Source organism: Primulina eburnea, chromosome 8, assembly GCF_022965805.1.
Source record: "Primulina eburnea isolate SZY01 chromosome 8, ASM2296580v1, whole genome shotgun sequence".
In the NCBI taxonomy this organism is placed as follows: domain Eukaryota; kingdom Viridiplantae; phylum Streptophyta; class Magnoliopsida; order Lamiales; family Gesneriaceae; genus Primulina; species Primulina eburnea.
In genome coordinates, this window is record NC_133108.1 from 12636124 (window position 1) to 12663838 (window position 27715).

Below are 27715 nucleotides of genomic sequence, written 5' to 3' on the forward strand. Positions count from 1 at the left end.
ACCTCTTCGAGTTCTATCATCTCCCTTTTTCTATCCAATAGAAAATCCTTTTCCAAAAAGGTTGCATTCCTAGAAACAAACACTTTTGTTTCTTGGGGATGATAGAAATGATATCCAACTTAATTCCTTGGATATCCCACAAAGTAACATAAAATGGATCAACAATCCAATTTATCTCCCACTACCTCCTTCACATAAGCAGGGCTCCCCATATTCTAAGATAAGAATATTTGGGAGGCTTACCCATCCATATCTCATATGGTATCTGCCTTTGAATGGACATTTAATGGAATATCTTTTAATTTTAAGTTATAGAGATCGTTTTCAAGTTCTCAAGTACCAATTAAACATTCATTCTTGTAAATGTTGCAAACACCTTTGCTAAATAAACAAGAATATCCATCTTTATCACAATAGAAATGGAAATAATGTTTTTTCATCAAAAAGGTACAAACAAACATCTCTTAATTAACTTAAAACTATTGTTCAACAATAAGTAAACATCTCTTAAGGTCTTGGCAGCAACTCTTGCTCCATTGCCCATCCTCAAGAAGGTCACACCTTCCTTAAGCTTCCTACTTCTTCCCATCACCTGTAACCCATTACAGAGATGTGAGTCACAACCGGTATCTAATACCCAAGAAGTAGAGTTAATTAAAATGTTTACTTAAATTTAGAACATACCGTTTCCAGAACACTTCTGGGCAAGATATTCTTTGCAATTTCGCCTCCAATGTCCAGGCTTCTTGCAGTGATGGCAAACATCACCAGTCTTGTCAGCCTTAACTGGTCTGGCTGCCACAACGGGATTCGGAGATTGCCTCAACAAGGGCTCGTTCTTCTCGGGACGTTGGAAAGAACGTTTCTTTCCATTCCCATGTGGATCAATCTTCGTACCAGATGAAGAACCCACATAAAGAACCGACTTCTCTTTCTTGATAGTGGACTCAAAGGTAACAAGCATGTTTACCAACTCCTCAAGGGTCGGTTCCATCTTGTTCATGTTGTAGTTCACCACAAAAGGATCAAATGAGCTAGGCAGCGATAACAGCAACATGTCGGTGGTCAACTCCGAAGGCAGGATCAGATCCATGCCAACGAGCTTGTCCACGAGCCCGATCACCTTTAGGCCATGCTCATGGACCGAGGTCCCCTCTCGCATGCGCAAAGTGATCAGCTCCTTGACGGTAGCATGCCTAAGAGGACGCGTTTGCTCTCCAAAGAGCTCTTTGAGATGCAAATGAATGTCAGCAGCACTCTTTGCACCCTCAAAACGCCTCTGAAGCTCATCGTTCATAGAAGTCAGCATATAACACCTGGCTATCAAGTCATGGTCACACCATTCCTTGTAAGCCTGCAATTCCTCAGGATTGCAGTCAGTCGGAGCCTCAACAGGGGGCGACTGAGTTAGTGTATATGTTACCCTTTCCGAATTCAAGACGATTTTTAGGTTTCTTAGCCAAGTGAGGTAATTAGGTCCGGTTAACATGTGTTTGTCGAGTATTGCAGATATCGGATTGCGAATCGAAGACATTGTCAAAATTTGTACTGAAAAGTAAAACAGATAAATGTTGATGACTATTTTAAATATTTAGTAAGATATGAAGTTTGGACTTTTACTTCATAAATATTTGCTCCCACTGTTTTGACATCTTTCACTACCCTCTAGTGAAAACGGGAAACTCCTTTCCTCAGTAGGTACGTAAGGTCCAATTAACGAATTATGATCCCGAATAATATCAGCCAATCACAATTCCTAAAAGGTAGTTTCCAATTGCATCACAATGCAACCCTTAACGTAAACTTTTGTCTCACGTTTGATTAGGACCCAATAATATGACGTCGTTCATCTTCACGTGTCAAGCCTTACCCATCGATGTTGAACCTTAATGGACGGTCGCCATGAGTTCCCTCAATAATATGAGCCGAAATCATGGGAGTTCCACGTAGTTCACATCACCATGTCAATGGATGTCACAGCTTTCCGGCACCCAGGGCCCCCCCAATAATATGAGCCGAGCCCCGAGTACGGGTAGCGTTCATCATGCACCCATTGTCGATGGAAGACAAGGAAATTATAAACAAATTTATAATTCCCCTTTTCGGGCTTGATATTAATTTTGAATCTTATTCAAAATGAGGGTTTTTTTAATTTTGAAAGGTCTCATCATTAATTTTATTTTAAAAGCTCGCCATGTTTGATCGTATGTTTGCCGGATTCATGCAACTTTGTTATTATAATAATAATAACACACATGCTCATTATTTATAACATATCATGCATATATCATAAATAGAAAACAATACAAGGATGATCAATCGCCCCAAAACTAATGGCCCGTGTGAGCCAAACACGGGCCTAGGTCCAATCCTAGGGTAAATGCACGGGATGCAATGCAACTAAATTATTACATTAGCATCCAATATTACATGTCTTCGATCTTCATAATCACCAAGGCCACCATCTTCCAATCTTGATCTTCCCCTATTCTAATATTTACAAATAAATATCCATGGCACATAGGGATACATCTCATGGGGTGGGAACGGGCCATAAACCAAGCCCACTTTAAAAAATTGATAATTATTACAATCATACAACACAAATATCCTAGCATACACCTAGCAAATTGGGCTTGGGCTTTTGATCATCCTTCATGCATAATATCACATATCATACACCATCAATTAATTATCACTATAATTAATTGATCCAATATTATATATCTTGATCCAATCACTAACCGCCACGATTATAAACTAAATTAACAAAGTATACAAACACCTTTGTCTACTTTCCAATTAATTTATTTATAACCGAATTTCTTATAAATCACAATTTACTATAAATAATTAAAGTCCAACTTCAATTATTTATTTTATGAGAAAGATTTGCAACTTTTGTAATTTTAAACTTAAGGGCCCAAAAACTTATTTTTCACCAAAAACATTTTGGCCCATTTAAAATTCACAAATATGTTGACCATCTAATGGCCCAACAACTCAAGGCCCATGACACTTTGATATTCCAAAACACTTTTGGAAACCCTAGTCGTCATCGCCGTCGCCGGAGTTCCGTCGCCGGATTCCGGCCAACATTCCGGCCAACATGCAAAAAAAATTTTTTTTTTTGTTAAACTTTAGGGGCTGTTCGGGCAGCCCCTCGGGCTGCCCTTGCTGCCCGAAATGGGCAGCCCTCGGGCAGCCCGAGCTGCCCGAAACGGGCAGCAACATGCTGCCCGAAATTCCCCACAAGAAGGCCTCGGTTTTGTTGCAAATTTTCATCTCAAACGGTTAGAAATCGCCCTCAATATAATATCTTGTATATGTTGCACAAAAACTAGTAACCTTAGCTCTGATACCACTTGAAAGCGGACCGGTTACGGTGGCCGGAAGCGCAACGGAAGCACAAAAATTCGAATTTTACAAGCAAATTTTCGGCCACCCCTATCTCTTGTGCAACAAATACAATAAAACACAAAAATGACATTCATAGTGTGTTTAGAAGATATACCTATCAATCTTTAAAAGATTGATTGTGGCTCCAACTTTGTTGTCAAACAACAAAGCTCTTGAATGGCATGAAGAAATCTACAAGCTCCTCCTTTTCTTTGAGTTCTTTCCTTCAAAATCAAGCCCACCACTAACTAGGTAAATCCCTTCTTGTTTTGCACTAGAAAAACAAGAAGATTTATCAAAGAGAAGTATTTTATTCTTCAACAATTTGAAGAACAAAATGGAGAAAAATCTTGGGAGAGAATGGGGAGGAGAGTTTCGGCCATGTTGCTTGGAAAATGGAGGAGGGAAGAGTTCTCTTGGGGTTGCAAAAAGTTGATACAAAAAGTTGCATGCCAACCATTATTTTAATCAAAAGTATTCCCCAACTCTTCACCTTCCATGCATGCATACAATATAGTTTTTAATCAAATTAAAAACTTTGGACTAAATTTAATTATCTCAAACATATTTGAGACAAATTAAATATTACTTGAATTTACTCAAGTCCCAATAGTTAAATAATTATTTTAATTGAGCTCTACTAGACTCAATATTATTTAATTAATCCAACACTTGAATTAATTTAATTATTTGGGCTCTACTAGGCCCACTAGTGTTTAATTAATTCAACACTTGAATTAATTTAATTTAGTCCATAATAATGTTTATGAAAATCACAATTTTCAAAAACATTAGTCACTTGGCCAAATTTTAATTTAGGAACACTTCCATAAATCAAAATTTACATTTCTCTCATAGAAGTCATACTTCTATTTTTCTTTACACTTATAAACACATTTATAAGCCGTTCAACACTTTGAACTATTTTCTCCTTTATAGAAGTCATACTTCTAATTTTCCTTACGCTTATAAACTCCTTTATAAGCCGTTCAACACATTGAACTATTTTTACTTCTCATCGGGATTTACAAAGCTAGTACTTGTGTGGCCCTCAATGGTTCATTGATACAACTAGCCGTGGGTTCACATCTCCATGTGATTCGGACTAAACATGTCCTTATTCGAGCATACCCCAATTGCTCCATTCTTACTTATCAACACCTTGATAATAAGAACGTCAGAACTCAAGTCTGATAGTACCCAACCAATCACGTTAAACGCCTAGCAGCATCGCTTACGTGATTCCCTAGGTATCACATGATAGTGCCTGCAAGAACCATTCAATTATGGTTAGCGCACAGTACGGTCCCTTCAACTCATATATCCCGATCGATTCGACAACCATTGGTTTATCGAGAGTTGTCAATGAATCGATACTATGTGTCATGTCGTAGTTGCATCGATGGTGTAATCTATGAAACACCTTTCATAATTACAACCATACTCTGGCCAGAGATTTCGATCTACATACACATGATAACACATAGGATATCTGTAACGTCCCGAAAATTTGAAGGTCCACGTGAACCACGTGCATGCAAATTATTAAATTCCTTTGGTATTTTATTAAATTGTTTTAAAGCCTAAAATGCATGTTTCTTTTTAATTATTTTTATGCATTTTATGCGTAATTCATGCATGATATGATTTAATTCATGAAATTTTAGAAGTTCATGCATTAGGGTTTCTAGATGCATTTCACGCCCGAACGAGGAACGGAAACCGGAGAATTTTCAGGAAAATTATTTTAATATATGATTAACTTTTATAAATTAATATATTGTGTTTTAAGTTGATTTTTCAAATAATGGGATTTTACCGGGTATTCTTATCCGCAGGACTTTATTTTTAACGGTATGCGAATTTTACCGAATCGAGAGACTTTTTAAGGGTTCGACTAATATTTTCAAAATGCTTTCCAACACAAAATATTTTTCGGGAGTGTATTTGGATTTATTGGGCCTACTTTTAAGCTTATTGAGCTTAAAATTCTTTTAAAATTTTTTAAAATGCAATTTTAGGCCCATCAATTAATTATTGTCAACATAATTAGCACTAAATGGCTCCCTAAACGTTTCCACTAACTTAATCACCCTCCACTCAACCGCCCACCCCTTCCACTCACAATCATTCTCGTTCATTGTTGCTGCAAAGAGTTTCGGTGCTTCCATTTTTCATTTCAAGCAAGGATTCTCCCCTTCGGCCGTGTGTCATCGATCGATTGTCCAATAATAATCACCAAGGCACGCCCCCGTACTTTTATTTCTGCATCACATGCGTTGTATATTTGCTGTTATAGGTGTATGTATTATCCATGAGTTATTCTTGTTTTAACCGAGAGCGTGGAGGATCTTCGGTTTTTGTTCATGGCATGCATTCTTTTAATATTACTCACGCTTTCTGAATTATGGTGCAAGGGGCTGCTGTATTAGGATGGAAAGGGGCTGTACAGATCTTGGTTGTTGAGGTTTAGGTACTGGTGTGTGCAGCTGGGTCGAGATCAGCAAGGTTGCAAGGGCCGATCATATTTTTTTGGTTTGTGCGAGGTGGAGTGCTCGATCGCGTTTTCCATGTTCTGGCCGCGTGAGGGCCTTCTCCAGCCCTGTACCAGACCATGGTGGGTCTGAGTTGGGGTTTGGAATGGCTCAAACCGTGCTAGAGGGGACGGAAACATCGTTCGAGCCAAGGGAAGAGGGGTGAGCCGAGGTAGGAGCTGTTGATGAGTCTCGGTTCATAGAAGGGAGCAAGGTGCATGGGACGAGTTGCTTGGTTCTGGTAGGTTTTTAAAGGTCTGGTCAAGGTCCTAGAGGTCTTGGTTCGGGGCTAGAACAGCTGGTGGTAGGTAAGAAACATGATAATGGGAAGATAAGGGAAATAAGGTGCCAATTAAGGGAGGGCCGATAATAATAGTGTTTTCTGGAATTATCAGCCGTGAGATCATAGGCATGATATTAAATTTTAGGATCATTTAACTGTTTTTAAGATATGGTAACAAGTTAGGAAAAATTCGGTTAAGTTTCGAGTTGATTTGGGTTAAACTCGGAACTCCGGTCCAAGTTTTAAAACAATTTGGTTAAGTTATGAAATAGGCTCGAGTTTACTTCTAGGGATGCTTTTAATTATGTTTTGAGACATTTTTAAGAGTTTGGTAAGTTTCGGATCAAAATAATGAGTTTTAGATTTATCCGGGATTTAGTCGCCGCATGAAACGTTAATTAAAGAATTAAATTGAAACGCTTAGATTTAAGCTTAATAAAATTATGGAAAATTTTATTTAAGTTCAAAGAATTATTAGAAGTCTAAGTTTTTAATTTGGGAATTTTATGATAAGGTTTGGTTTAATTCGGGATTTAAACGTATTAATATGGTATAGTTAAAGATTAATTTTTAAGTCATTGATTTAAGCCAAATAAAAATATGGGAAAGTTCATGTAGGCTTAAATAATTATTTGGGACATGCTAGAGTCAATGGAATTAAGAAAATGTCAAAGACGTGAAATTTTACGTCTAGGGAGAAAACGGTAATTTTTGGGTTTACAAGGGCAAAATGGTCATTTTGCACCCGGGGTGAGATGTTGGTCCTGGCAGCGCCCTGAGCACAAATTTACTATATTTTAAAGGTTTATGCATCATGATCACGATTTTTAGATTTTATGAAAATATACGTTGCATGCTTGGTTTAAATGAAAAATTACGTATATGCATGTTTTTATTAAGTGGTGAATATGATGATGTTTTTGAAGGATGGGAGTTGGTTGTGACTGACGATGTATATGTATACGATGATATGATTGGAGATATCGTGAGGGAAAAGGCCCCAGAGGGAGCCCGTTTACGGGAGAAGGCCCCAGAGGGAGCCCGACGATCGTATTTCCATTGACATGATATGATGAGCTGAGGCCCGGGCTCAGTGGGCGGGTAATGCTGTCGCTGATGTCCCCTGCCGCCGGGTACCACGGTTTTTTATAGATGGATCCATCGATAGAGCTGATATGATAGAGCTGATACGAAAGTCACAACTAATGAACTGAATTCAATTAAAAAGAAAATGTATACGTACATGATGACATGAGATGACATGCTTTAATACTATATGATTTTACACGACACGTTTATGTATATGATGACATGAGATGACATGCTTTGAGACGATATGATTTTACATAACACGTTTACATTATGCTTTTAAGTTCTTTAAAGGTATGTTGGCATTAAGCTTTTTAAGTTCATGAAAGATATGTTGAGTATGATATTTTTCACTGTTATGTGCCTGTATATGTACTTGTTATTCCTGGTACAGGCGTGTTGAGTCTTTAGACTCACTAGGCGTGTGTGATGCAGGTGAGCTAAATGTGGAGGAGACTGGAGGTGCCGAACTCTGAGTAGGCAGACTTGGTGGGTGACACGACCCGAGGACCCCATGTTTTCCGCATTACGATTATTGAGATTGAGAGGATATTAATATTTTTATACGTTGATGAATTTAAGATTTTTACTTGTTTATGTTTACGTATGATTTTGGATGAGTTTGGTTAATTTAAACTACGGTATTTTTACTGTCAAATATTTAGGATCATTTTTAAATATTATTTCGAAAATGCGAGCTGTATAAAAAAAAATATTCCGCATTTTTTTAAAAATTAGTAGACGTTTCAGTTGGTATCAGAGCCAGGTTCCTGTAAAGGGTTGTGTCACCGCCAGCTTCTGCCGCTCAGTCTTCAAGCCTCAAGTCTGTAAACTTTTATGATTTAAGTGTTTTAAATGATTTACTCTGTTCACCTGCATGTTAACATGATCTATGTTTTATGATGATCTACGATATATGCTTAATTGTTTTTATGATTTAAGGATTTACAGTTTCAAAACTAGATGAAATTGCATGTTGGTTACATTTGGAATTGGATGTGTCTCAGAATTCGAATATTGGGCTTTAGGAGAAGGTTATAATGATTTGATTATATTGATTTTAGGTTAGAAGTACTGATGTCCTACTCTTTGGGATAATAAGTTAATCTTGAAAATGATGAATGATTTTGGGACTTGTAGAATTTCTAAGAAATTACCGATGGTTCGTGGTTGCTAGTTGAGTTAATATTTCAGGATTCCATGTAGGGATAAATGATTCGAAAACTACGACAATCTTTGGAAGTAAAAAAAAAAACGTAGAATTTATTTAGGATGCATTCTCTACCTAGTGGGACCTAAGGATTGAATTGAATGGATTGAGAATTTTAAGGACCTAACTGTATTAACCAATAATTTGAGGACCTAAGTGCAACAATAAAATTCTAAGGGACTATTTCGAATTTACCAAACTTTGAGATTAAATTTTTAGTTTATAGAATTTTAAGGTTTAATCCAAGTCGAAAATTTTATGGGAAAAAAAATGTAAATTTCGAGGAGTTATAAGACCAAAATTGTAATCTTCGAATATCTTAAGGACCAAATTGAAAATTTTGAAATTTTGAGGATTAAATTGGAACTTTTGAGGAACACTTGGGTAAAATAAGTAATTTTCAAGGTTATGAGAATTGATCTTGGGTCTAATAATATTAAGATTATTAAAATTTATGTTACGAGAAACCTATAAAATGGGATTAGGAACGCCAAGAACTTATGTGTAATTGTTGGATTTTCAAAATTAAAGACAAATTGGATAAATTTTGAGAAAATATAGAATTAATGTTGCAATTTTAAGAAATTTAGGAGAAATAGTTTAACAATAAATGGAATCAAATAATTTAAGTGTTAAAAATTTTCGATGGTTTAAGCTTGAAGAGATAATTAGAATATTGAAATATCTGAGTTATAATGTTATAAGGAAAGTTAATAAAGGATATTGTCGGATGAATCAATCTTGGGCACGAAAATTAAGCGTTAGTGAAATAATGTTGTGGAGAATTAAGAATTTAAAGTGACGACAATTTAAGGTAAAATGATCAGTTAGTTAAGTTATAAGAGTAAACACAGAGTTGACAAAATTTCGGGAAATTAAGTTTGATGTATCATAATTTTTAATCGTAATCTTTGGAGTTAAAAGTATACCTTTGTTGGAATTTAATTTTTCTAGAAATTTGGGTGTGATTAATGGTTAAGATATTTGATAGACGCATGTAAGAGGTGAAGTAGACACCTTGTCTTGAGAAATTTTGAAAGTCATTAAAAACCTTGGGGCTAAGCGGATATGTGTATTGGAATTATTTTATCCAAAGTTATTTGGATTAAGTAATTTTGAATTTCAAATTTATGGGATATTTGTTCATACGGAATTTTTGGGGGAAATAAAAACAAAAGGTAATTAGTTGTGTTCAACATAAGTTATCAATTAATAAATATTAAGAATTTTATCTAGTGAGAGATCTAAAAGCTTGATATGGGGACTCTAGAACTCTATGGGTTATAAGTGAAGTTGATTTATTAAAGTTAGTCTAATGCTATCATGGGATAACTTATTAAGTTTATATGCTAGAAATAATTAAGCATTAAAGATACGTAAGAATGCAACATTTGTTCCAATGAGAAAAGTGCAGAGTCTTAGGCCTCCACTATATTGTAATTGGAAATGAAATAGTTTAAGCATGTAATTTGGACTTAAAGGGATTTAAAATATTGGAAGAATATCGATATTATATGTTTGGGTTTTATAGATTAACGTTACTCGAGTATTAATATTTGCAACAATTTTATATTAAGGATGTACTTGTAAATAGTTAAGTTACGAAAGTTTGGTGCCATAAGATAAAGATTCGATTCAAGGATCTTAGGCTAATATTAATATGTGGTTGAGATAAGGTTTAACTTTTAAGTGTATTACCGAAAATAGAAGTATATCAGTAATTTTTGGTGATAAGATTTTTCAAGTTGAACTGCAGAAATGCTAATATAATAGGTCAATTAACATCATGGGTACAGTATAAGAAAGTAAGACGCAATAAAATTCGGACTGCCATTTTTAATATTCGGAAGTTTAAGAAAAGTCAACATTTGAGGACATAGTAGAATAAAACTAAGTCGCCATAAGTCGTGTTAAGTTGCGATTCGCAATCAAGGATTCATCATGCAATTTAATTAGAATTGAGGAGACGTAAGGACAACTCAACACTTATTTTATCAGAGTAGCACAACGGAAGCGTAGACTATTGGGATTCTAGAATTAAGAGTTTAAACTTTTTGTTTGACGAGAGTAAGCGAATTTCGAGGACGAAATTCAATTTAAGGGGGGAAGATTGTAACGTCCCGAAAATTTGAAGGTCCACGTGAACCACGTGCATGCAAATTATTAAATTCCTTTGGTATTTTATTAAATTGTTTTAAAGCCTAAAATGCATGTTTCTTTTTAATTATTTTTATGCATTTTATGCGTAATTCATGCATGATATGATTTAATTCATGAAATTTTAGAAGTTCATGCATTAGGGTTTCTAGATGCATTTCACGCCCGAACGAGGAACGGAAACCGGAGAATTTTCAGGAAAATTATTTTAATATATGATTAACTTTTATAAATTAATATATTGTGTTTTAAGTTGATTTTTCAAATAATGGGATTTTACCGGGTATTCTTACCCGCAGGACTTTATTTTTAACGGTATGCGAATTTTACCGAATCGAGAGACTTTTTAAGGGTTCGACTAATATTTTCAAAATGCTTTCCAACACAAAATATTTTTCGGGAGTGTATTTGGATTTATTGGGCCTACTTTTAAGCTTATTGAGCTTAAAATTCTTTTAAAATTTTTTAAAATGCAATTTTAGGCCCATCAATTAATTATTGTCAACATAATTAGCACTAAATGGCTCCCTAAACGTTTCCACTAACTTAATCACCCTCCACTCAACCGCCCACCCCTTCCACTCACAATCATTCTCGTTCATTGTTGCTGCAAAGAGTTTCGGTGCTTCCATTTTTCATTTCAAGCAAGGATTCTCCCCTTCGGCCGTGTGTCATCGATCGATTGTCCAATAATAATCACCAAGGCACGCCCCCGTACTTTTATTTCTGCATCACATGCGTTGTATATTTGCTGTTATAGGTGTATGTATTATCCATGAGTTATTCTTGTTTTAACCGAGAGCGTGGAGGATCTTCGGTTTTTGTTCATGGCATGCATTCTTTTAATATTACTCACGCTTTCTGAATTATGGTGCAAGGGGCTGCTGTATTAGGATGGAAAGGGGCTGTACAGATCTTGGTTGTTGAGGTTTAGGTACTGGTGTGTGCAGCTGGGTCGAGATCAGCAAGGTTGCAAGGGCCGATCATATTTTTTTGGTTTGTGCGAGGTGGAGTGCTCGATCGCGTTTTCCATGTTCTGGCCGCGTGAGGGCCTTCTCCAGCCCTGTACCAGACCATGGTGGGTCTGAGTTGGGGTTTGGAATGGCTCAAACCGTGCTAGAGGGGACGGAAACATCGTTCGAGCCAAGGGAAGAGGGGTGAGCCGAGGTAGGAGCTGTTGATGAGTCTCGGTTCATAGAAGGGAGCAAGGTGCATGGGACGAGTTGCTTGGTTCTGGTAGGTTTTTAAAGGTCTGGTCAAGGTCCTAGAGGTCTTGGTTCGGGGCTAGAACAGCTGGTGGTAGGTAAGAAACATGATAATGGGAAGATAAGGGAAATAAGGTGCCAATTAAGGGAGGGCCGATAATAATAGTGTTTTCTGGAATTATCAGCCGTGAGATCATAGGCATGATATTAAATTTTAGGATCATTTAACTGTTTTTAAGATATGGTAACAAGTTAGGAAAAATTCGGTTAAGTTTCGAGTTGATTTGGGTTAAACTCGGAACTCCGGTCCAAGTTTTAAAACAATTTGGTTAAGTTATGAAATAGGCTCGAGTTTACTTCTAGGGATGCTTTTAATTATGTTTTGAGACATTTTTAAGAGTTTGGTAAGTTTCGGATCAAAATAATGAGTTTTAGATTTATCCGGGATTTAGTCGCCGCATGAAACGTTAATTAAAGAATTAAATTGAAACGCTTAGATTTAAGCTTAATAAAATTATGGAAAATTTTATTTAAGTTCAAAGAATTATTAGAAGTCTAAGTTTTTAATTTGGGAATTTTATGATAAGGTTTGGTTTAATTCGGGATTTAAACGTATTAATATGGTATAGTTAAAGATTAATTTTTAAGTCATTGATTTAAGCCAAATAAAAATATGGGAAAGTTCATGTAGGCTTAAATAATTATTTGGGACATGCTAGAGTCAATGGAATTAAGAAAATGTCAAAGACGTGAAATTTTACGTCTAGGGAGAAAACGGTAATTTTTGGGTTTACAAGGGCAAAATGGTCATTTTGCACCCGGGGTGAGATGTTGGTCCTGGCAGCGCCCTGAGCACAAATTTACTATATTTTAAAGGTTTATGCATCATGATCACGATTTTTAGATTTTATGAAAATATACGTTGCATGCTTGGTTTAAATGAAAAATTACGTATATGCATGTTTTTATTAAGTGGTGAATATGATGATGTTTTTGAAGGATGGGAGTTGGTTGTGACTGACGATGTATATGTATACGATGATATGATTGGAGATATCGTGAGGGAAAAGGCCCCAGAGGGAGCCCGTTTACGGGAGAAGGCCCCAGAGGGAGCCCGACGATCGTATTTCCATTGACATGATATGATGAGCTGAGGCCCGGGCTCAGTGGGCGGGTAATGCTGTCGCTGATGTCCCCTGCCGCCGGGTACCACGGTTTTTTATAGATGGATCCATCGATAGAGCTGATATGATAGAGCTGATACGAAAGTCACAACTAATGAACTGAATTCAATTAAAAAGAAAATGTATACGTACATGATGACATGAGATGACATGCTTTAATACTATATGATTTTACACGACACGTTTATGTATATGATGACATGAGATGACATGCTTTGAGACGATATGATTTTACATAACACGTTTACATTATGCTTTTAAGTTCTTTAAAGGTATGTTGGCATTAAGCTTTTTAAGTTCATGAAAGATATGTTGAGTATGATATTTTTCACTGTTATGTGCCTGTATATGTACTTGTTATTCCTGGTACAGGCGTGTTGAGTCTTTAGACTCACTAGGCGTGTGTGATGCAGGTGAGCTAAATGTGGAGGAGACTGGAGGTGCCGAACTCTGAGTAGGTAGACTTGGTGGGTGACACGACCCGAGGACCCCATGTTTTCCGCATTACGATTATTGAGATTGAGAGGATATTAATATTTTTATACGTTGATGAATTTAAGATTTTTACTTGTTTATGTTTACGTATGATTTTGGATGAGTTTGGTTAATTTAAACTACGGTATTTTTACTGTCAAATATTTAGGATCATTTTTAAATATTATTTCGAAAATGCGAGCTGTATAAAAAAAAATATTCCGCATTTTTTTAAAAATTAGTAGACGTTTCAATATCCATACCCGAAGGTAAGCGGTGAATCCCCGACTACAATGCATCGACTCCTATGTGTTTCGACAGAACACCCAACCTTGCCACCTGATGACCCCATGAGAGTCGGTAAACAAGTCAAAGTGTAATTCTAGCACATAGAGTCTCAATGTTGTCCCGGGTCATAAGGACTAATTCTGTACAACCATAAACCAGGACTTTTCCACTCGATAAGTGAGAACCACTTGGAAAGTCCTTTTATGGAGGGTTGTTCAGTGCACTCTACAAGGAGCACCTATCTGCATGTTCGGACATCACAATGTCCCCTACCAATGAAACATGGTACTCACATCGCAGATACTAGTCTCTAACTCGAGCGGCCTATATCCTTCTTAGTGGCGGCTGAATCGACTAGGAACCGTTTAGAATATACAGTATTACAAATATGAGTTTCATGATACTCATCATATGAGCATCTCATATTCTTTCTACTATTTGTATATTCAAGGGCTTTATCTATGCAGCTAGCATGGGTATACAGATAAAGATTTGCCAAAGTAATAATTTCAAATATTATTAAAATAAAGACTACTTATTCATAGAGTTTCATTGTGAACACTCGGCCAACACTTGGCTCGACGGGCACCTACTCTAACAATCTCCCACTTGCACTAGAGCCAACTACCCTTATGCTTAAAACCCATTGATTCGCGATGCTTGTCGAACAATGGTCCAGGTAAAGGCTTAGCTAGTGGATCAACAACATAATCTGTGGAGCCGACTTTGTCAATAGACACTACTCTTCTTTCCACAATCTCTCCGAGGATGTGGTACTTTCTCAATACTAGTTTGGATTTCTGATGAGACCTTGGCTCCTTTGCTTGAGCTATAGCTCCCGTGTTGTCACACAACACCGGGATAGGAGCAATTCCATTAGGAATGACGTCCAACTCTTGGACGAAATTCCTTATCCAAACAGCCTCTCTTGCTGCATCTGATGCAGCAATGTATTCGGCCTCTGTGCTGGAATCCGTAATATTGTCTTACTTGGAACTCTTCCAAGAGACAGCAGCACCGTTGAGCATGAATACGAAACTAGAGGTTGACTTCGAGTTATCGATATCGCTTTGGAAGCTAGAGTCGGTATAGCCTTCCAATTTCAGTTCTCTACCCCATAGACCAAGAACAACTTATTGGTCCTTCTCACAACTTGAGGATGTCTTTCACAGCTTTCTAGTTGTGGAAGACCGGGGTTCGATTGATATCTTTTCACTACACATAGTGAAAACGCCACGTCAGGACGTGTAGATATCATCCTATACATGATGTTACCAATTGCCGAAGCATACGGAATGCGTGTCATCGTCACTATCTCTGCATCAGTCTCAGGAGACAGACTTGGATAGGGACACGCCATGACACATTGGTAGATGTCCTCTCAAGGACGCATCCATCGAGAACCGCTTCACGATGGTATCATGTATGTGGACTGGGTGAGACCAAGCCATCTTTTCGATCTATCTCAATAGATATGTATCCCAATACAAAAGATGCTTCACCCAAGTCCTGCATCGAGAACTTACTCGCTAACCATATCTCAGCTGATTGCAACATTCCTACATCATTCCCAATGAGTAGAATGTCATCAACATATAACACCAGGAATGTCACAACACTCCCACTGACCTTCTTATACACATAGGGTCCCTCATGATTCACAGTAAATCAAACTATTTGATTGTACTGTCGAATCTGAGGTTCCAACTCCTAGATGCCTGCTTTAGATCATAAATAGATCTCTGAAGTTTGCATACCATATGCTCACTTCCGATAGATGTAAACCCTTCAGGTTTAGACATGTAAATAACTTTCTTAAAATCCCCATTTAAGAAAGTTTGTCTTGACATCCATCTGCCATATCTCATAGTCATACTATGCAGCTATGGCTAATAAAATCCTTATGGACTTGAACATTGCGATTGGGAAAAGGTTTCCTCAAAGTCAACTCCTTGTCTTTGAGTACATCCTTTTGCCACCAATCGCGCCTTGAAGGTCAACACCTTCCCATCCTCCCCAAGTCCCTGTGGGAACAGTTCCCACAGGTGGATCCACAAGATCCTACACTTGGTTCGAATGCATGGAATTCATCTCAGATTCCATTGCTTCAAGCCACTTGGATGAATCGGCATCAGATAACGCTTCCTTGAAGGTCCATGGATCACATCCATGGTTAGGCTCATCATGGCCTTCTTCAAGAAGCTGACCATACCTCATAGGTGGTCTCGAGACTTTCTCGTATCTGCTAGGAGCTTGTATCTCCTCTCTTGGCTCATCGGGTGTGGGTTCTATAATTGTGGGTTTCTCTCGAACCTCTTCGAGTTCTATCATCTCCCTTTTTCTATCCAATAGAAAATCCTTTTCCAAAAAGGTTGCATTCCTAGAAACAAACACTTTTGTTTCTTGGGGATGATAGAAATGATATCCAACTTAATTCCTTGGATATCCCACAAAGTAACATAAAATGGATCAACAATCCAATTTATCTCCCACTACCTCCTTCACATAAGCAGGGCTCCCCATATTCTAAGATAAGAATATTTGGGAGGCTTACCCATCCATATCTCATATGGTATCTGCCTTTGAATGGACATTTAATGGAATATCTTTTAATTTTAAGTTATAGAGATCGTTTTCAAGTTCTCAAGTACCAATTAAACATTCATTCTTGTAAATGTTGCAAACACCTTTGCTAAATAAACAAGAATATCCATCTTTATCACAATAGAAATGGAAATAATGTTTTTTCATCAAAAAGGTACAAACAAACATCTCTTAATTAACTTAAAACTATTGTTCAACAATAAGTAAACATCTCTTAAGGTCTTGGCAGCAACTCTTGCTCCATTGCCCATCCTCAAGAAGGTCACACCTTCCTTAAGCTTCCTACTTCTTCCCATCACCTGTAACCCATTACAGAGATGTGAGTCACAACCGGTATCTAATACCCAAGAAGTAGAGTTAATTAAAATGTTTACTTAAATTTAGAACATACCGTTTCCAGAACACTTCTGGGCAAGATATTCTTTGCAATTTCGCCTCCAATGTCCAGGCTTCTTGCAGTGATGGCAAACATCACCAGTCTTGTCAGCCTTAACTGGTCTGGCTGCCACAACGGGATTCGGAGATTGCCTCAACAAGGGCTCGTTCTTCTCGGGACGTTGGAAAGAACGTTTCTTTCCATTCCCATGTGGATCAATCTTCGTACCAGATGAAGAACCCACATAAAGAACCGACTTCTCTTTCTTGATAGTGGACTCAAAGGTAACAAGCATGTTTACCAACTCCTCAAGGGTCGGTTCCATCTTGTTCATGTTGTAGTTCACCACAAAAGGATCAAATGAGCTAGGCAGCGATAACAGCAACATGTCGGTGGTCAACTCCGAAGGCAGGATCAGATCCATGCCAACGAGCTTGTCCACGAGCCCGATCACCTTTAGGCCATGCTCATGGACCGAGGTCCCCTCTCGCATGCGCAAAGTGATCAGCTCCTTGACGGTAGCATGCCTAAGAGGACGCGTTTGCTCTCCAAAGAGCTCTTTGAGATGCAAATGAATGTCAGCAGCACTCTTTGCACCCTCAAAACGCCTCTGAAGCTCATCGTTCATAGAAGTCAGCATATAACACCTGGCTATCAAGTCATGGTCACACCATTCCTTGTAAGCCTGCAATTCCTCAGGATTGCAGTCAGTCGGAGCCTCAACAGGGGGCGACTGAGTTAGTGTATATGTTACCCTTTCCGAATTCAAGACGATTTTTAGGTTTCTTAGCCAAGTGAGGTAATTAGGTCCGGTTAACATGTGTTTGTCGAGTATTGCAGATATCGGATTGCGAATCGAAGACATTGTCAAAATTTGTACTGAAAAGTAAAACAGATAAATGTTGATGACTATTTTAAATATTTAGTAAGATATGAAGTTTGGACTTTTACTTCATAAATATTTGCTCCCACTGTTTTGACATCTTTCACTACCCTCTAGTGAAAACGGGAAACTCCTTTCCTCAGTAGGTACGTAAGGTCCAATTAACGAATTATGATCCCGAATAATATCAGCCAATCACAATTCCTAAAAGGTAGTTTCCAATTGCATCACAATGCAACCCTTAACGTAAACTTTTGTCTCACGTTTGATTAGGACCCAATAATATGACGTCGTTCATCTTCACGTGTCAAGCCTTACCCATCGATGTTGAACCTTAATGGACGGTCGCCATGAGTTCCCTCAATAATATGAGCCGAAATCATGGGAGTTCCACGTAGTTCACATCACCATGTCAATGGATGTCACAGCTTTCCGGCACCCAGGGCCCCCCCAATAATATGAGCCGAGCCCCGAGTACGGGTAGCGTTCATCATGCACCCATTGTCGATGGAAGACAAGGAAATTATAAACAAATTTATAATTCCCCTTTTCGGGCTTGATATTAATTTTGAATCTTATTCAAAATGAGGGTTTTTTTAATTTTGAAAGGTCTCATCATTAATTTTATTTTAAAAGCTCGCCATGTTTGATCGTATGTTTGCCGGATTCATGCAACTTTGTTATTATAATAATAATAACACACATACTCATTATTTATAACATATCATGCATATATCATAAATAGAAAACAATACAAGGATGATCAATCGCCCCAAAACTAATGGCCCGTGTGAGCCAAACACGGGCCTAGGTCCAATCCTAGGGTAAATGCACGGGATGCAATGCAACTAAATTATTACATTAGCATTCAATATTACATGTCTTCGATCTTCATAATCACCAAGGCCACCATCTTCCAATCTTGATCTTCCCCTATTCTAATATTTACAAATAAATATCCATGGCACATAGGGATACATCTCATGGGGTGGGAACGGGCCATAAACCAAGCCCACTTTAAAAAATTGATAATTATTACAATCATACAACACAAATATCCTAGCATACACCTAGCAAATTGGGCTTGGGCTTTTGATCATCCTTCATGCATAATATCACATATCATACACCATCAATTAATTATCACTATAATTAATTGATCCAATATTATATATCTTGATCCAATCACTAACCGCCACGATTATAAACTAAATTAACAAAGTATACAAACACCTTTGTCTACTTTCCAATTAATTTATTTATAACCGAATTTCTTATAAATCACAATTTACTATAAATAATTAAAGTCCAACTTCAATTATTTATTTTATGAGAAAGATTTGCAACTTTTGTAATTTTAAACTTAAGGGCCCAAAAACTTATTTTTCACCAAAAACATTTTGGCCCATTTAAAATTCACAAATATGTTGACCATCTAATGGCCCAACAACTCAAGGCCCATGACACTTTGATATTCCAAAACACTTTTGGAAACCCTAGTCGTCATCGCCGTCGCCGGAGTTCCGTCGCCGGATTCCGGCCAACATTCCGGCCAACATGCAAAAAAATTTTTTTTTTTTGTTAAACTTTAGGGGCTGTTCGGGCAGCCCCTCGGGCTGCCCTTGCTGCCCGAAATGGGCAGCCCTCGGGCAGCCCGAGCTGCCCGAAACGGGCAGCAACATGCTGCCCGAAATTCCCCACAAGAAGGCCTCGGTTTTGTTGCAAATTTTCATCTCAAACGGTTAGAAATCGCCCTCAATATAATATCTTGTATATGTTGCACAAAAACTAGTAACCTTAGCTCTGATACCACTTGAAAGCGGACCGGTTACGGTGGCCGGAAGCGCAACGGAAGCACAAAAATTTGAATTTTACAAGCAAATTTTCGGCCACCCCTATCTCTTGTGCAACAAATACAATAAAACACAAAAATGACATTCATAGTGTGTTTAGAAGATATACCTATCAATCTTTAAAAGATTGATTGTGGCTCCAACTTTGTTGTCAAACAACAAAGCTCTTGAATGGCATGAAGAAATCTACAAGCTCCTCCTTTTCTTTGAGTTCTTTCCTTCAAAATCAAGCCCACCACTAACTAGGTAAATCCCTTCTTGTTTTGCACTAGAAAAACAAGAAGATTTATCAAAGAGAAGTATTTTATTCTTCAACAATTTGAAGAACAAAATGGAGAAAAATCTTGGGAGAGAATGGGGAGGAGAGTTTCGGCCATGTTGCTTGGAAAATGGAGGAGGGAAGAGTTCTCTTGGGGTTGCAAAAAGTTGATACAAAAAGTTGCATGCCAACCATTATTTTAATCAAAAGTATTCCCCAACTCTTCACCTCCCATGCATGCATACAATATAGTTTTTAATCAAATTAAAAACTTTGGACTAAATTTAATTATCTCAAACATATTTGAGACAAATTAAATATTACTTGAATTTACTCAAGTCCCACTAGTTAAATAATTATTTTAATTGAGCTCTACTAGACTCAATATTATTTAATTAATCCAACACTTGAATTAATTTAATTATTTGGGCTCTACTAGGCCCACTAGTGTTTAATTAATTCAACACTTGAATTAATTTAATTTAGTCCATAATAATGTTTATGAAAATCACAATTTTCAAAAACATTAGTCACTTGGCCAAATTTTAATTTAGGAACACTTCCATAAATCAAAATTTACATTTCTCTCATAGAAGTCATACTTCTATTTTTCTTTACACTTATAAACACATTTATAAGCCGTTCAACACTTTGAACTATTTTCTCCTTTATAGAAGTCATACTTCTAATTTTCCTTACGCTTATAAACTCCTTTATAAGCCGTTCAACACATTGAACTATTTTTACTTCTCATCGGGATTTACAAAGCTAGTACTTGTGTGGCCCTCAATGGTTCATTGATACAACTAGCCGTGGGTTCACATCTCCATGTGATTCGGACTAAACATGTCCTTATTCGAGCATACCCCAATTGCTCCATTCTTACTTATCAACACCTTGATAATAAGAACGTCAGAACTCAAGTCTGATAGTACCCAACCAATCACGTTAAACGCCTAGCAGCATCGCTTACGTGATTCCCTAGGTATCACATGATAGTGCCTGCAAGAACCATTCAATTATGGTTAGCGCACAGTACGGTCCCTTCAACTCATATATCCCGATCGATTCGACAACCATTGGTTTATCGAGAGTTGTCAATGAATCGATACTATGTGTCATGTCGTAGTTGCATCGATGGTGTAATCTATGAAACACCTTTCATAATTACAACCATACTCTGGCCAGAGATTTCGATCTACATACACATGATAACACATAGGATATCCATACCCGAAGGTAAGCGGTGAATCCCCGACTACAATGCATCGACTCCTATGTGTTTCGACAGAACACCCAACCTTGCCACCTGATGACCCCATGAGAGTCGGTAAACAAGTCAAAGTGTAATTCTAGCACATAGAGTCTCAATGTTGTCCCGGGTCATAAGGACTAATTCTGTACAACCATAAACCAGGACTTTTCCACTCGATAAGTGAGAACCACTTGGAAAGTCCTTTTATGGAGGGTTGTTCAGTGCACTCTACAAGGAGCACCTATCTGCATGTTCGGACATCACAATGTCCCCTACCAATGAAACATGGTACTCACATCGCAGATACTAGTCTCTAACTCGAGCGGCCTATATCCTTCTTAGTGGCGGCTGAATCGACTAGGAACCGTTTAGAATATACAGTATTACAAATATGAGTTTCATGATACTCATCATATGAGCATCTCATATTCTTTCTACTATTTGTATATTCAAGGGCTTTATCTATGCAGCTAGCATGGGTATACAGATAAAGATTTGCCAAAGTAATAATTTCAAATATTATTAAAATAAAGACTACTTATTCATAGAGTTTCATTGTGAACACTCGGCCAACACTTGGCTCGACGGGCACCTACTCTAACAGGGTTCAGAGCTTGTGCAGGGCTAAGTGGCTCGGTCTGGGGACTTCGGACTGGCTAGGGCATGAATTAAGTGTCTTAGGAGAATGCAAAACATGATGGTTGAGGGGTGGCTAGGTCCGCTAGGGTCCTAGGCACCAAAACGTAACGATCTTGCACATGAGGTTTCTCGGCCAGCTTAGGTGCTTGGTTGGGGAGCTTCGGTTCGAGTCTAGGTGCTTGGTCCGTGTGTTCCAAGGGTTCAAGAGGGTGTCCTAAGGGTTTGTTCAGGGTCTGGACCAACATGGTCCGAGGGTGGCTCGAGTGAAATCAAAGACGGCTCGGGGTGAACTTTCAAGGGTCAAGTTAGGGTTGTTAGAATTAAAATAAATCGAAACATGTCTCATGGGGGTCGAGTCATGGTTCACAAGGGCTAAAATAATATAAAAAGTATAAGTTTTGAATTTAGGAATTTTATATTAAAGTTTGGGATTTTCAGGATAAAAACGCCTTCAAAACGTCTAATTACGAATTAATTAAAAAGCCTAGTATTTAAGCTAAATAAAATTATGTGAATTTTAATTTAGACTTCAAAAATTATTTGGGACATATTAGAGTCATTGAAATTCAGAAAAAGTCAAAAACGTGAGAATTTACGTGCAGGGTTAAAATGGTCATTTTACACCAAGAAATTAGTAAACGTAATGGTAGTGTCTTAAATGTTGTTTTATATCATAATATGATTATTTCAAATGTTTATGAATTTTTATATGCTAAATTATGATTTTTAAATGTTCATGGATTTTATGATTTAATTATTGGACATTTGAAAGATATGTTGCATGCTTGGTTTCAAAAATAAAAACGATAGTATATGCATGATTTTTATTAAGTGATGATAATATGTTGAAGGACGTGAAGGGATTGTGACTTATACGATGATATGTTGGAAATATCGTGAGGGTTATGGTCCTAGTAGGAGCTCGACGATCGTATTTCCTTGGATACGGATATGAACCCGAATATGATGATTTGTTAATATGTAAGGCTAAGGCCCAGTTAACCGGTGAGAGTGTCGCTAGTCTCAACGCCGCCCAGTACTTTGGTTACATGTAGATGGATCCATCGCCCAACACGTATATGAACACGAAAATCACAATCAGCGATCTGTATTCAATAAAACACGAACTTGAATATGGATATGTATATGTGGATGATGACATGTATATGTTTATGGTAATATGAAAATGTTTATGTTTTACATGTTTAAGAAAATGTTATTTTATGTACAAGTATTTTTTCACTGTAGCCTCTGAACTGTATTACGTATTATTTGTTATCAAGAATATGTGTGTTGAGTCTTAGACTCACTAGGTGTGTTTGATACAGGTGAGTTTGATGGAGGTCTTGATGGTTGACCTGACTGGGCTGATGCTGCACATAACCGAGGATCAGCGCTTCTACTTTCCGCATTTAAATTTATGATTTATGTTAAAGATTTTAAGACTATTTGCTTATGATTTTGAGAGATTTTTTAGAGGTTTTTTATGAGCTACACTTTTCAAATTTATTGCTTATAAGGTTTGGTAAAACGTTTAACAATTTCCTATTTTGACTATTTCCCTGGGATTTTCAAATACTAGTTGGTTTTTTTTATTTTAAAATGGTTCAAAATTATTTTATGTGTATGTATATGGAGTGTGATGAATTAATGAGAGTATAAAAAAAAATTCTAGTACTTTTTAAGAAAACGATTAAGCAAACATTTCACCGAAGATACACATTCGTTTATATCCAAGACGTTCGTCTAGTGACTAGGAATCATACCAGAGGCGATGGATTCAAGATTCAGAGTATCGATTCCATTCGGAGATCAGTTGTTAACTTCTCTAATAGCGAGGAAATTGGGGCTTCGGTTACAAAAGTATGTGGTGCAGGCAGACTTGTTTGTGCTAATGTTGTTGTTGTTTAATATTATTTTGGGTATGGACTGGCTTTCTTTGAACGGAGTTGTCATAGACTTCCGACAGAGATCGGTATATGTCCAACCGTCCAGCGGTAAGCCATTTATTTTTGAGGCAGCCAAACACCAGCAGATGCCGCACATCATTTTTCTGCATGCGTGTGAGGAATGTCATGAAGAGAGGATACCAAGCGGTTTTGGCCAGTATTGTGTCAGTGTCAGAGCAAGCCAGTCAGAGGCTAGAGGACGTTGAGGTGGTCTGAGATTTCCCAGTGTTTTTCCCAACAATGTTGCAAGCATTCACCTAGACAGAGAGGTGGATTTTTCTATCGAGCTTATGCTAGGTACCGTGCCTATTTTTAGTGCACCCATAATCTAGCACCTACAAAGATGAAAGAACTGAAGGATCAGATTCAGGACTTGCTAGATAAGGGTATCATTGGCCCTAGCATTTCTCCATGAGGTGCACGCGGTACTTTTTGTGGAAAAGAAATATGGCAGCATGCTGCTTTGTGTTGACTACAGGGAGCTGAACCGTGTCACGGTCAAGAAAAAATATCCATTGCCCAGGATCAATGATTTATTTGATCAGCTTTAGGAAGCATCAGTATTCTCGAAAATATATCTCCGATCAGGATACCATCAGCTGAAAGTAAGAGAGTCTGACGTGCAAGAGACGGCATTTATGACACGTTATGGGCATATGAGTTTATGGTGATGCCCTTCGGTTTGACGAACGTGCTTTATCTGTATACCCATGCTAATTGTTTTGGCACATCTTTATCTGTATACCCATGCTAATTGCATAGACAAAGTCCTTGAATATACAAATAGTAGAAAGAATATGTGATGTTCATATGATGAGTATCATGAAACTCATATTTGGAATATTGTATTCTAAACAGTTCCTAGTCGATTTAGCTGTCGTTCAAAAGGATAAAGGCCGCTCGAGTTTGAGACTAATATCTGCGATGTGAGTATCATGTTTCATTGGTAGGGGACATTGTGATGTCCGAAAATGTTGATAGGTGCACCTCTTAGAGTGCACTGAACAACCCTCTATAAAGGACTTTACAAGTGGTTCTCACTTATCGAGTGGAAACGTCCTAGTTTATGGTTGTACACCATTAGTCTTTATGACCCGGGACAACATTGTGACTCTATATGCTAGCATTGCACTTTGACTTGTTTACCGACTCATATGGGGTCATCAGGTGGCAAGGTTGGGTGTTTTGTCGAAACATATAGGAGTCTATGCATTGTAGTCGGGGATTCACTGCTTACATTCGGGTATGGATATCCTATGTTATCTCATGTGTATGTATTTTGAAATCTCTTATGAGAATGTTGGTGGTAATTAAGAAAGGGTTTTCTTAGTTTACACCATCGATGCAACTACGACATGACACATAGTATAGATTCTTTGACAGCTCTCGATATACCAATAGTTGTGGAATCGTTTGGGATATATGAGATGAAGGGGCCATATTGTATGCTAATCATAATGGAATGGTTCTTCCAGGCACTATCATTTGATACCTATGGAATCATGTAAGCGATGCTGCTAGGCGTTTAACATGATTGGTTGGGTACTATCAGACTTGAGTTTTGACGTTCGTGTTATCAAAGAGTTGATAAATAAGATTGATCAAATGGGGTATTATCATATAAGGACATGTTTAGTCCTGAATCACATTGAGATGTGAACCCACATATAGTTGTATCATTGAACCATTGAGGGTCACACAAGTGCAAACTTTCTAAATCTCGTTGAGAAAGAAAAATAGTTCAATGTGTTGAATGGATTATGAAGGAATTTATAAGCGCAAAGAAAAATTAGAAGTATGAATTCTATATGGAGAATGTAGCATTAAATTTATAGAAGTGTTCCTAAATTAAAAGATTGCGCAAATAAATAATGTATTTGAAAATTGTGATTTTCATAAACATTATTATGGACTACATTAAATTAATTCAAGTGTTGAAATAATTAAACACTAGTGAACCTATTAGAGTCCTAATAATTAAATTAATTAAGTGTTGAATTAATTAAATAATATTGGGTCTTGTAGAGCCCAATCGAAAATAATTATTCAACTAGTGGGATTGAGTAAAATCAAGTAAAGTTTAATTGGTCTCAAATGTGTTTGAAATATTTATATATAGTCCATGAGCTTTGTAATTGTTACAAGCCCAAATAAAATGCATGCTTGGGAGGTGAAAGGTTGGAGACAACCAAGAAAATCCTTCTCTCCCACACACATTCAGTAGAAACTTCCTCTAGTGTTTCTACACATTTTTGCTTCTTCAATTGTTGAGGATTGCATACTCTTCTAAATGCAAAATACTTTAATTTTTCTAGTGCGAAATTAGAGTGGGTCTTTCTAGTTGGTGGTGGACCTAATTTTAAGAAAGGAGTCCATTAGAGCAAGGTGTGCTCTTGGAAATCTTGTAGATTTGTCTACCATCAAGAGCTAAGTTGTTTAACAATATAGTTGGAGCCATCATCAATCTTTCTGATTGATAGGTAAATTTCTAAAACACACTATGAATGACATTTTTGTTTGTTTTTGGTATTTTTCTACACATCAAAATGGGTGCTCGTTTTATTTCTTGCTATGAAAATATGATTTTCGAAATTTTTGTTGCGCTTTCTGGCACCATAACCGATCTCCTTTTAAGTCTGTCATAGTTTTTATAGATGATAAACTGATTTATTCAAAGAGTAGAGAGGAGCACATTCGTCATCTGAGGACCGTACAACAGAATTTATAGGACATACGGTTGTATGTCAAATTCAGTAAGTGCGAGTTCTGGCTTGACATATTAACATTCTTGGGCCACATTGTATCTCGGGATGGCACAAAGGTCGACGTCAGTAAATTGGAGGCAGTCAGAGATTGGCCAGTGCATTAGAATGCATCAAAGATCCGTACCTTCTTGGGATTGTATGGTTATTAGGAAGTTTATTCATGGCTTCTCTTCCATTGCAATGCATATGACCGACTTGACGAAGAAAAATTCCAAGTTTATCTAGGGATCTGAATGCCAGGAGTGCTTTGGCAGGTTGAAGCAGGCATTGATCACTGCACCAGTTCTAGCTATGCCATCAGGGCAAAGAGAGTTTTAGTTTTATACATATGCTTCGAAGCTCGGTTTGGGTGCAGTTCGGATGCAGCACGACGGATTTATATCCTATGCGTCCTGACAGTTGAAGGTTCATGAGAAGAATAATCCGACTCATGATCTCGAGCTTGCAGCAAAGTATTTGCCCTGCAGATCTGGAGACATTATCTGTATGGGGAGAAGTGCAGGATTTTCACTGATCACAAGATCCTGAAGTAATTATTCACACAGAAAGAGCTAAACATGAGATAGAGGAAATGGCTAGATCTAGTGAAGGATTATGATTGTGGCATTAGCTACCATCCGGGTAAGGCTAATGTAGTTTTAGATTCCTTGAGCAGGAAGACTGCAGTGACCGCTCAGCTATGAGTACAGAGACCAATGCAGACAGAGATTCGGCGGTTTGAGCTTGCAGTTTATCTAAGGGCAGTGCCCCTAATCTTGCCACCCTGACAGTGCAGTCAACACTAAGAGACAGAGTTCGGGCAAGGCAGACTTCTGAGGAGAAGTTGCAGAAGTGGGGACAGAGGGATAAGGCCAAGGGCCGGAGATGGTATACAGTTGTGGACGGTATAATCAGATATAAGCACTAGCTTTGGGTTCCTGACAGTTGTAATGCCCAAGAATTGTAGATTGATAAAACGAAATTATGAAGTGTTGCATGAAGGAGGCACCGCACATGCGCCTCAAACAAGACCGCACCTGCGGTTGATTATCATGAAATGTTGAAAAGTTAAAGTAGCTCTACCGCACCCGCACCAAGAAGTACACCGCACCCGCGGTGTGACGTGTTTGATGAAAAATAAGACACTTGCCCTTAGCCATGCAATTTAATGAGTTGTTCTTCATTCTTCATTCCTCAACATCAGATTACCGAGAGATTGTCCAGGAAAAGTTCAAGGTTCCTTGCATCTTGTAAATTAGATTGTGCAACATTCAACCAACCAAATTCAATTCCGAGTTCAGATTTGTGTTCCCTGCATCATAAGCTTCAA

The 27715-nt window shown here is 37.6% G+C and overlaps 1 long non-coding RNA gene across 1 annotated transcript; it reads left to right on the forward strand.

The window, feature by feature from the left end:
* Positions 1 to 5478: 5478 nt before the first annotated feature.
* On the forward strand, positions 5479 to 7963 carry LOC140837800 (uncharacterized). Its single transcript, XR_012119463.1, has 2 exons — positions 5479 to 5642; positions 7741 to 7963. It is a non-coding gene; the product is annotated as an uncharacterized lncRNA (long non-coding RNA).
* Positions 7964 to 27715: the final 19752 nt, after the last annotated feature.